Source organism: Palaemon carinicauda, chromosome 1, assembly GCF_036898095.1.
Source record: "Palaemon carinicauda isolate YSFRI2023 chromosome 1, ASM3689809v2, whole genome shotgun sequence".
NCBI classification, from domain to species: domain Eukaryota; kingdom Metazoa; phylum Arthropoda; class Malacostraca; order Decapoda; family Palaemonidae; genus Palaemon; species Palaemon carinicauda.
The window spans coordinates 319,348,250-319,359,731 of record NC_090725.1 but is presented as its reverse complement, the minus strand read 5'-3'; the positions used below and the strand labels follow the sequence as shown (position 1 = coordinate 319,359,731).

The 11,482-nt window shown below is 32.2% G+C and overlaps 1 long non-coding RNA gene across 1 annotated transcript in view; it reads right to left on the bottom strand.

Annotated features, from left to right (window-relative positions):
• Window positions 1-9,131: 9,131 nt before the first annotated feature.
• Window positions 9,132-11,482, bottom strand: part of LOC137658718 (uncharacterized) — a 28,221-nt gene continuing 25,870 nt past the window's right edge. The window contains exon 3 of the long non-coding RNA XR_011047401.1: window positions 9,132-10,079. This is a non-coding gene — a long non-coding RNA (uncharacterized lncRNA). The remainder of the gene's footprint in view (window positions 10,080-11,482) is intronic.

Here is an 11,482-nt window from a genome sequence, read left to right as displayed (position 1 = left end):
TCTTGTTTTGGCAAACAAGTTGGACTTTAGTCTGCTTATTAATCGAGCTGTATTGTCAGTGCAGGTTTTATCCTGACAGCTAAAGTTATGGAAATTACGGTTGTGTTATACCATTATTGACTTGTTCAGAAGCCTCAAATTCTTTAAGTTTGTAATAGTTTATCAGATTTAAGAATATGGTATAAATGTTTAAGAAACTTGCATTGTAGGAAGATATAATGTCAAATGTACAGGGTTTGGTCCATCATTTTCATTTCTAGCAAAGTTGTATGCACTTGTGTCGATGACATATATATCAAATTTTTTATGATCTGTGTAATGTAAGTAGTGGAAAGTCTATGTAATGTAAAAGGATTGTGATTCAACTTGCTCCAGACATGTTTATCCTATTTTTGAAGTTAATGTGTAATTGATGGTAACTGTTATTTCCAAAAAAAAATCATAAAAACTTCATATTCAGATATAATTGAAATGTTAAAGATTAAGGATGAGTTTATTTAACGTAAATGTATCAAGGAAATTAGTAAGTGGTCATTTTGAAGCCTTGCATTTCAGAACTTTCTATTATGGCGAGATACCTGGGCTCTCTGAAAAGGTGCACAGCTTGGTTCATAAATTCCATTTTGTTTCTTGTCTCGTGTCGTTTGTGCCCATGACATAAAGGAGGGATAAAACACACTAGAATCATTTTTACATGAATTGTGTAATAAGTTCTTGAATATCTTGTTGTCGTGAAAGCTGTTCAGATTTGTGAATGTGTGTTTGTATGAAAACTGTTTTGGTATGAAGAATAGGTTTATAAATTGTTGACAAATAATAATGTCAGGTTTGTGTGTTTGGGACGTTTTCTGGATTTAAGGCAAAGATTACGTTTATTTCCTTACATTGGTCAAGGTATGAAAGATCCACTCCCATAAAATGTATTGATTTCTGGGGAGGTTTTCTGATTAATGCGACACTGTTATGCAGAAATAGTCCAGTCTTTAAGCAGTATCCTTCCTTGAGGAAAATTCGGAACATTGTAAGAGAGTATTATGGCTGTTACACCTGCGAAATTCACAATAATTGGAATACCATGCCCATTTTTTTTTTAATTCCCTAGATATAAATAATTCATAATCCGCTTTACTCCTTTTTTATTCTCTTAACTATTTTTAGCCTTGGGCATTTTGGCTAAGAATAAAAATGTTCAGGTTACTAGATTATACACTTGGATCGTAACTAGGTTCATACCAGACTTTTTTTTTTTTTTTTTTTTTTTTTTTTTTTTGCAGCTATTCCAACCTTTCTTCGTTTATTGAATTTCCTGGCACTTTTCTCATCTTTCCTTTCAATTCATTATATAAGTGGAATCAATTTGTCGTATTTTAAACTAACAAACTTTGATTATAATTGTAATGATTAAAAAGCTTCACATTTCAAACATGACTAGTTATCAAAGTAATAACAAATCTTAATCATTATTGTAATGAGGAATTTACAAATTGTCATATTGGAATAGGATGCTATATGAAATGATATCGACCAATATTGAATAAGTCTTTCCAATTACCCACTACTGATCTTCTCAGTAATTATTTATGTACCCGCACCTTTAAGTGATACCATTATTTTAGTTATTTGCCCCAAAGGAGTCATACCATTGGTTTAGCAGTTTATCGCTGAGGGGTTATCAGAGCTCACTGGGGCTAGAGTAGTTTGAGTATTAAATTGAGAATTATAAGATTAGATTAAAAATTATTTATGGAGCTATAAAAGTAATGAAAACAAAATATGGGAATTGGATACTGCATAACCTAGCTACCTTAGTGTTACTTTTTTGATCCACGATGCTCCGAAATAAAGTAACTCGCACCTCACCATTCTCTCTCTCTCTCTCTCTCTCTCTCTCTCTCTCTCTCTCTCTCTCTGTGCTATTAGTGCACCTCACATGATTTTCTGTAGGCGTTACTTAACTATCTTGACAGTGTTCATTCAAGACGTACTGTAGCTATCCTAGCTCCACAGCCTTTAACTTTATCTCATTTTCTCCTGTCTTCATTCTCCCATCTTTCCATCCAAGTTCTAATAACTTTGATTCAAAGTGTATCTTTATGATTTTCCCCCGGTTACAAATAGGTGCTAAATGGCCTTATGTGCTCAAGCGTTGGGATATATTCCTAATTTCAATTCAATTCCCTTCTTAAAAAAAAAAAAAAATAATAATCACAGTATTCCCAATCGAATGTATTTTTTTTAATGGTAATATCAATCCTTATATTAAGCCCCTTTTTCTCTATGATGAAAAATAGGAAAAATATTAAAGCCAAGTAATTTTCAATCTAGTGAATATTTATCCCTGATATCAGCGTCTAATTTATTTGTGATGATAATTTGCAGATATTGAATGTTGGGACTTTGTGCTATGAGAAATGTTCTGATTTCCACTGCAAGGATTGAGGGAGTGTTGCGCTAGTATTGAGTGATTTGTGTGAGATTCTTATGGAGCTGTTGTGTTGATAATTTTCCTTTTTCCCTTCAATAGATCGTCGGCCAAAATGGACAAGTTTAGTCAGCTTTCTTGCCAGTGGTTTCTTAAGAAGTCAGACTACAGGAATTTTAATTACATCTATTCTATGTAGATAAGTACGATTTAGGATTACAGGTTTATCATATAGATTTAGGGTGGGTTTCGCATTATAATTTACGTAGCGTAGCATATGTAGAAATTTTATTCAACTATGTGAAAAGAGAGAAATATCTTCATTCCATTTAGCAGGTACATCACCCGGTTATTCAGCCCATTCTCAAGCATCAAACTCGAGTTTCTTCAAAAAAAGTATTTGCCAAGAGTATAGAATCATCAGCTTCAATAAGCTGAGCATATAAAAAACGTTATTTCAAGTTTTTATTAAATAGTCCGATATCTTAAAAAGATATTAGAGTGAAAAAATAACTTTTTAACATAAAATAATGTTATAGATTTTCTGAGTTAACTATGTATTTAACTTAGTTTATTTTTATATGAATTTATATAATACATCTTTTAAACCATTATTTTCTCTATTTTAAAGTTTTGAAATCCAATTTATTTTGTGATTTGCAGAAATATCTAAAGAGAAAATTTAAGTCTTCATAAAGTCACTTAGAATTGAATGACATTATAATTTTTTTTTTTTTTTTCCAAAGAGATTTGAGTTTGTTGCTTCGCTCTTCATAAATATTTGTTTTCGTAACAATCATTAAGCTCTATAGAATTTATAATTCCTGGTCCTTATTTTTTCTTTCTATTACGAAAGCTAATCTAGATTTTTGTTTTAATTCTGAATTAAAATGCGTAATGAATTCAGCATTATTCAGTGCCATTGTGTAACTTAAATAAAACATTATGCTGTGGCTAACAATCTTTGGTATTAAAAATCCAGTTCTATAGGTTGTATATTTAGAACATTCAGGAGCTTTCGCACTTTTTTATAAAGAACCTCCTCAGCTGAAGAGGCCCTTTGTAAAAACTGCGAAAGCTCCTCTATTTTTTAAATTTACAACGCATATAAATGTTGATTTTTGATAACCCCAAAATGCCATCATGTTGGTGAATTGCTGGTTAGTATAGATAATTAAGTATTTCATAATGTAAAGATATATTTGCCTTCATTGGTGATTTTTTACAACCGTCTTACATTCAAAAGTATTTGGAGGTCAGAGACGTTTGTGTTCCGAACAATACTAAAATCATATTTGTTATCCGATGTCTTTTTTCTAGGTTTTCATTAGAGAATATTCGAAAACGTAATGTATGTCTGCCTCTTTTGTCTGGTAACTTTAAAAATGTATTTAAAACTTAATTTCATGCTGAGTTAATCTAGAATCTTCAGGACAAACAATCCAGAAAGCATCTATTTATTTTAATTTCTCAAAATTGCTTATTCATTACAATTTGGACCGTAACTTGTAGTGATATATTAACTTACACAGGACCAGCGTCAAATACGTCATAAATGATAAAACATCATCTTTGATAATTGGCTGATGAAACCTTAGTCAGGGAACATATGCTCGTGATAGTTTAGTAAGAGATTATAAGATGAGGAGTGAATTAAGAATAATAATTCTTAATTCACTATATTACGGGCTTGTATTCTCAGGATAGTATACTGCAGTAAGGAATTATAAGCTGAAGATAGTATAAGATGAGAATAGTATATAGTGGTGCTGATTTTATTTTATTCTATAGGTGTTTATGACCTACTTATATTTATAGAAGTATTGCATATATGAGAGGATATTGGTTATAATCTTAAGTTTGTTATAAAGGGTTATATGAACTTTAAATGAAAAGTTCATGTACCTCAAACATTAGGTAAAGTTCAATTATAATCATGTTTTATAACTATCTCCTTGGGAAAAGAAAGTATTTTTATAATGTATTAGACTTACTTATATTTATAGGATATTGTGTATTTGGAAGGATATTGGTTATAATCCTAAGTTTGTTATAAAGGGTTACATGAACTTTGAATTAAAACTTAATCTATTTCAGAAAGTAGGTAAAATTCAATTAGAATAATGTGTTTTATAACACTATCTCCTAGGGAAAAGATAGTATTTTTATATGTTTACTCTTTCCTAAATAATGTTATTAGCTTTATAAAGTCTTTCATGTTTATAGGGTTTGTATTTCGAGAACTTTATTACACAGCTAAAGTGATTTAGGTGTCCACGTGTAAGATGAATGCGTACTTCGGTCCGATCTGGCTGTCTGCTGGGGGGAGTAGCAAGGATGGTCAGGGCAGTAGTCTTGCACGGCTCTTCTCTTTTACCCGACTCAATCATATGCATTAAATGGGGCGAGACAGGGAGGCAACTTGGCATTTGTGAATCCTGTCTGCTTTTGAGTGAGCTTCAGGTGTCTGTAGTAATGGATCGTTCTGAAATTGCATAAACGGCTTGAAAATGACTAATATTAATTTAAGGTTTTTATTTGGTTTTCCAAGCTAGGAATATCAATTATTTTGTCTTGTTGAAGTCTATAACGTAACTCCACAATCCCTGGAATCTGCGTCATAGAAATGTAAATAATGAGATAGGTCTTTTACCATTTAACTTCAGAAGAACTCCAAAATATCTCTGAACTCTTTAAATTGCAATCCTGATATAATTATCTGTAAAATTATTAATAAAAAAAGAAAAAGAAAAGAAGGAAAAGGAAAGCATTCAAGGGCCTAGTAACATTTCATTGTCAGAAAAAAACTTTGCATTAAGTTATGGTTACTAGGTGGGAAAGGGGATGGCCTTGGTGGGCTTTCCATTTCCTTCTTTTTATTAATAATTTTATCTCGATTAGATAAATCACTACTTGCTTACATAATCTTGAAATATAAAACCTCAAATGCTGAGCTTCAAACGCGCCAACAGTTTTTCAAAAAAGAAACTGGAAACAGGAAAATCAAAGAAAACTAGGTTTGTTATTCAGTGCTCCTTATACGATGAAGGGTGACTCATCTAAGAGTCTTTCTTGGTCGAATCATGAGCTTGATCATAACAAACGTCAAGTTTTCTTTGATTCCATGCCGTTTAAAGCTTACAGAAAAATGAGGCTTCAGGAATTTGATACATATGTTATTGACTAAACATTGCTTGTATTTCCATCATCATTAACCAAACTGATTACACTGAAACCTGTCTAAGTTTGGCATTTAATCTTCTACAATAAAAGTTTTTAACGAATTCCTAAGTTTTTCTTTAGCCGTATTGTGTTAATTGGAAGCTTTAAGTACGTTTAGATATACTTTTCCTAAAATTTTAATTCAGTAGCTCCAACATTAAATAAGAGGCTTTTGAGGAATATTAACTAATAGATATAACAGGTCTAATTATTTTATCATGACTTTAGTAAGGAAAAAATACTATTTGACAGACAGCTGTGTTAACTTGTGGACTTTGGTCCATAATGAATTCCCGAGATACAGTTCGGCCATCTTGACTTTGTCACCTTATATTCATAAAACACTGGTACTACTACTCTGTGGGGGGGGGGGGTCACTGACAGTCCAAATGAACAAGTGACTAGTTAAGAGAGAGGACTATTTCATAAGTCTTTGGCCCATTTGCAATGGGAATAAGGCATTTTCTGGTGCTAGAAGGGGTAGGGGGCCGTTTAGGGAGAACACTCGGCCATACGAGGTTTAATATAGGGAGAATACTCCAAGGCATCCCATTTTCTTTTTTACGTTTTCTATTTATAGATCAGGGGAAACTATAGTAATGTAGCCCGGTTTTCTATTCATTTACCATGGATACTAAAATAAAGTTGAATATTTTATATGCTTTTTATTTCGGAATTCGTATGATGTTACAATATATGACTATGGTAAAAATACCTTATGAGTTTAGGGAAGTTCAACATCATCTTTACAAGGTATACATAACAAAATTCCTTAAAAGGTCTGTTACACACAGCAAATTTAAAGGAAACTTAAGAGATATTTTCCATTCTTTGAAAATCCCTGTGGGCACATTGCCAACAATCCCCGTAATAAAGTATTCAGTCCAATCAAGTGGCGTGCCATATTGAACAACAATCAAAACCATTTAAGATTTAGCATATTACAAAAACAAATCCTGTAAATAATAAACGCTACTTAATAATCTATTCCATTAGAATAATTGGCAAGGACGAAAATACTTGAAGATACAAAGGTTACAGTCTTGAATGAATATTTATAGCAGAAAAGTGACATACACTGCCAATAGTATAGCTACATATGTTGTGCATAAGTAAAGGTATATGGCCCAGTCAGTAATACCCATATTACTGTTATATAAAGGATGGGCCCTCTGACTTTGGTTAATAAAATTATACCATTAGCATTGGTATGTAACTACTTTGCCATAAATTGCCATTCAGGATAATTTGTACCTTCGCGTATTTTTGTCCACACCAATTTTTCTTATGTAATCGAAATTACTGAGTTGCGCCTATTATTTACAACAAAGTATTTTAAATAATCCGTCTAACTAATGTACAGTACATTAAATCAAATACATAGGTATCTCACTTCTCAAGTTTTAATTATCAATATTTGATCTAAAAAAACTGTAAATGACAAAACAGTAATTTATTGTATACAAAAAAATAACCAACTGGTTTTAAGCATTTGATATCTGCTTAATTACTATATTCAATTCACATCCTATATGTTTGATTTTTTTTCAGATTTGAAAAACAATTCTACCCATAGAACTAATTTTGATAGATTTAAAAGATACAATCTACATTTCTATTTCAAGTGAAATTTTCAACCGAACATTATCCTCTAAACCTGTACATTTTACTACTTCCAAAGTACTACCCTTCAAGATACTCCATCAAAATATTACGTTAAATGGAATCGCACAGTCATTCGCCAAATTGTTTCAAGAAATGCATAATTCATAATTATTTTCCTCAAGCTTCCCTAAGGTAACTATTCCTTCCATTTTCCTAAAAAAAATGATCATGACCTGATTATTTTTTCCTCCTCCGAAGTGCCTTAGGTGCCTTTCCTAATTCCCTTAAAATTTTGCCTAATGAACGCATCATGAACCAGATATGTCTGGCCCTTCTCTTTACAAACTATTCATCTTGAGTCTTTCATTAGGTATAACTACTCCATGAAGTGTTTCAGGAATGATTTTGAAGTTTTACATTAGGACCAATGCTAGAAAATCTACTTTGGGCAAGAAATATTCCATGAATGTTGATTTAAATCTACTTCACTGATGCTTTCCTGTTCAGACTATGATAACACGAGCTAAATTACTTCCTTTCATAAAACCTTTTGATATACATCTATGTAAAATACTACAAACTATAACCGTTACTAACTATATAGGCTATATTCTAGACTCGAGTATAAGGCAGTTGATTGCATTTTCTGTATAAAGAATATGCAGACCTTAAAACCAGTTAACAAGATATTTTATCCATTTAATAGCAATTTTGTCATTCCAAAGACTTGAAACTAATTAAAATTGATTAGATTAAAGGAAAATAAATAGGTTCTTCTACAACAAACAAGCATTTGGAATGTTATACGTAACCAGAATAATTTCAATACTGATATTTTGGGAAAAAATATTAACACTAAACATAATGGATATTTAGTTTAGAAAATAAGCTTGCAGAAACCCTTAAAAAGTTTCAAAACCACCTAAACTTATTTTGAAACATGTCTATTCTTGAATGTGGATATAACCTTAATTTCGAGAGAGAGAGAGAGAGAGAGAGAGAGAGAGAGAGAGAGAGAGAGAGAGAGATCATATTACCCTTCTAGTGTTTAGTGATACTATCTAAGACAAATACAGTGATTATTCACAGATATTAAAAATGTTATTCATGACTTTCCTTGCTTCCAGATACCCAAGGTAACGTATGTTGCTCGCAAAATATGTAAACCCTTTTAAATAATAAAGATTTAAATCTTTACAGAGCACACTTGGATCTCCCTTTAATTGAAATACTTAGGAAAATAATTCTAGGACTAGGGGCTTATATAGATTTTCAGTTAAGCAGAATACTTTTCAAGATTGCAAGAGGGAAGGAAATTCGATGGTTATTTAAAATAATATAAGCTGAAATCATCCCAAAAAATATTTCTTTACTTATCAAGTATATCTATAACACCAATACTTATTGCTAGTGCATGATAAGCTATTCTCACCTTAAACAAACCCCCCCCCCCCCCCCCCCCAGAAAAAAAAATGACAGCAGCAATGGCAAGATGGCTAATTAGAGCTAAACTTATTTTGTTCAATATCTACTATCTTAAGCATATCTGCTCATACCTTTTAAGAGAAAATGGGCCTACTATTGATTCGACAATGTGTAGAAGAAAATTCAAGGCTAACTGTTAATATTTGGATGATAATCAGGAAAGACAAGAGATGAAATGTTATACATAGATGAATAGTAAATTATGCTCATAGTTAAAATAATTAGTTGGAGGTTATATCCACATATAATTAAATGTACTTTAATATAAGGATTGTAGAATAAATTTAAATCAATTACTAAACAGATAAATATAAACTTCCCTTCAGTCACGCATTTAAATAACTTGTTTACAGTAGTTTACACAATTATAAAAATATAATAAAAATTCCAGAGGATATTGACATTAAATTTAACAGATAATTAATGAAAATTAAAGACACGAACAGGAAATTTCCAAGGAAGAACTCCACCCTCAATTTACATTTGATGGTCTAATCGCTTGTTAATACCAAATTCCCTCTTAAAAAATATATTCAAAATTATACATAAAAACAATATTTGACATTATTTATTAACAATTCGGGATAATAATTTCAGGAGGTAAGAGGAATCCATATACGTTTAGTATATTCATATTTAGGAACTAGTTTTAAGCAACCAAACGAATGATTGTGTTAGTTTAATATCAAATAATAATTAGGAAACTGCAGTATGAATTTTAGAGGCAAACAAGATCATGAATGTAGTTCTAGACCTAATTTTCAAGCTATTTTGGATTTTTAGCGGAAAGATGCATAGAATTAAAAACTTACTTACATTTGCTTTATATTCACTGACTTTTGTGAAGATTAAGACCGAATACTGTACTTATTACTAGATTATGTAAAAGTTAATAGCTAAAAAAACAAATGTACGGCTTCCAGAAATACACTTTGATAAACTTGAAACAGTCTGGTAATATAATTTTTATATTACTTATTCAATGTACCCTTTTCATTTAGTGGTTACTGTTGAACCTAATGTATGCGATACAAATGGAGTGACCATTGTAACAGATAACCTCATAAAATCTAAATAACTCTGGACAATTGAGCATTTCAAGATATTTGTAGCCTACAATGATACTTCTCACTAAGTTCAATGCTTCAGAAAATTTCGATTATAGAGAGTATCCACTTCTATTAAGACGATTCAGTACTTGTGAAATTAGAAATTCTTTTATTTTCTGTAGAAAATCCCATATTCGCTGTTGGTCTTCATCTTGATATCAATAGTGGATAATTGCAGTACAATATCCTGTTTTTACACAGGACTATAATTTTTTTGCTGGTTTGATGATTCTAGTCTGAAAAATGAATAAAAAAATGTTAATCGTACAGATATATGTCTTTATTGCAATATTTTATACGCACTTCAATATCATATATATAATTTTATTAGAATATTTTGTATGATAAACTATAGTGTATATGGAATATTTTAATGCTATAAATATAAAAGTGGAAATAATAACAAATTAGACTTGTCCATGACATTTATAATTGCAATCGAAAGTAAATCTTGTAAAATGGAAAAGTACTGCATTATATTCTAAATACTAACAAAGAGTAATAGGAGCTCCAATAGTCCTAATCCTTTAATTTTATTCAATGGATAGTAAATAAACATGAATTCTCCGAAGCTTTTCTCCTCCTCTGATGAACATCCTTAGACTGTCTTGTCCCTTAGGTATACACCATATCCCTCCTTTAATGAATTCGTGGAGAAGCATTTTTGGAAGAGGGTACTCCCAGGGAATTCCTTTGAGGAGATTCTTGTCCAAGAGTCACCAGGCTAGAACCTCCCTTCCTTTTTAGTCAACTGGAATTAGCTGTTGAGAGGAGTCGGTCCCTGCCAACCAGTGCGCCTTCTCATACTATTGGAAGGCCGGCTGATAGAGTCACGCATGAGGTACTATCTTCTCCAGGGATGAGAGGTGTCGGAGCAATCTTTACTGCTTTTTTTGTATATATTAACCTTTCCAGATAACTCCATCCTCTGCTTGGGTTTAAAAGACTGGACTTCTCCCAATATGTGACAAAAGGCAAGAAGTCTCTCTCCACTGGAGATGCGTATTAGTCAGTCATAGGGTTGCCTCAGAAAATGAATGACCTTGGCATGTGCACAAGCTAATACTGGTGAGATGGCTTAGGTGAATACCTATAGCACAGTTGACTGTCCATAGCACAGATGTAACAGCTTTTGCTCTGGACAAGACCAAGTATGTAAAATTCCTTTTTTTCTAAGAGTCATTCAAGTTCTGAGAAGCAAAATATGATTCAACACTCGCCTAATGGTCCAGCCAGGACATTGCTTGCAGAATGGTCATGGAGGTGACTTTTATACCAGTAGTCCTGGATGAAGAGAAGATAATGCTCTTGGAGCCCATTACCTCCACCTAGATGCCATGGGTTAATATCATGATCCTTATGTCAATTGGAAAGGGAGAAGGACTCGATCCTTCAGGAACATGATTAGATATAAGGCCTTGACTAAGATTGACACAGTTTCCAGATTCTTTGCCTCTGCTAGAGAGAGCACCTTGGTTGGAGATTATAGGATCTGCAGTCTCCCTTGACCCCTCTTCACTGTATTGCTGAACAGCTCGTGCTGTCCTCTCAGAAGGGTCCTTTGATAGATTTGATATCCTGGTATGGAGAATGTATAACCAGGAAGGTGACCATCAAGGAATCATTGTGTGAACAGCGA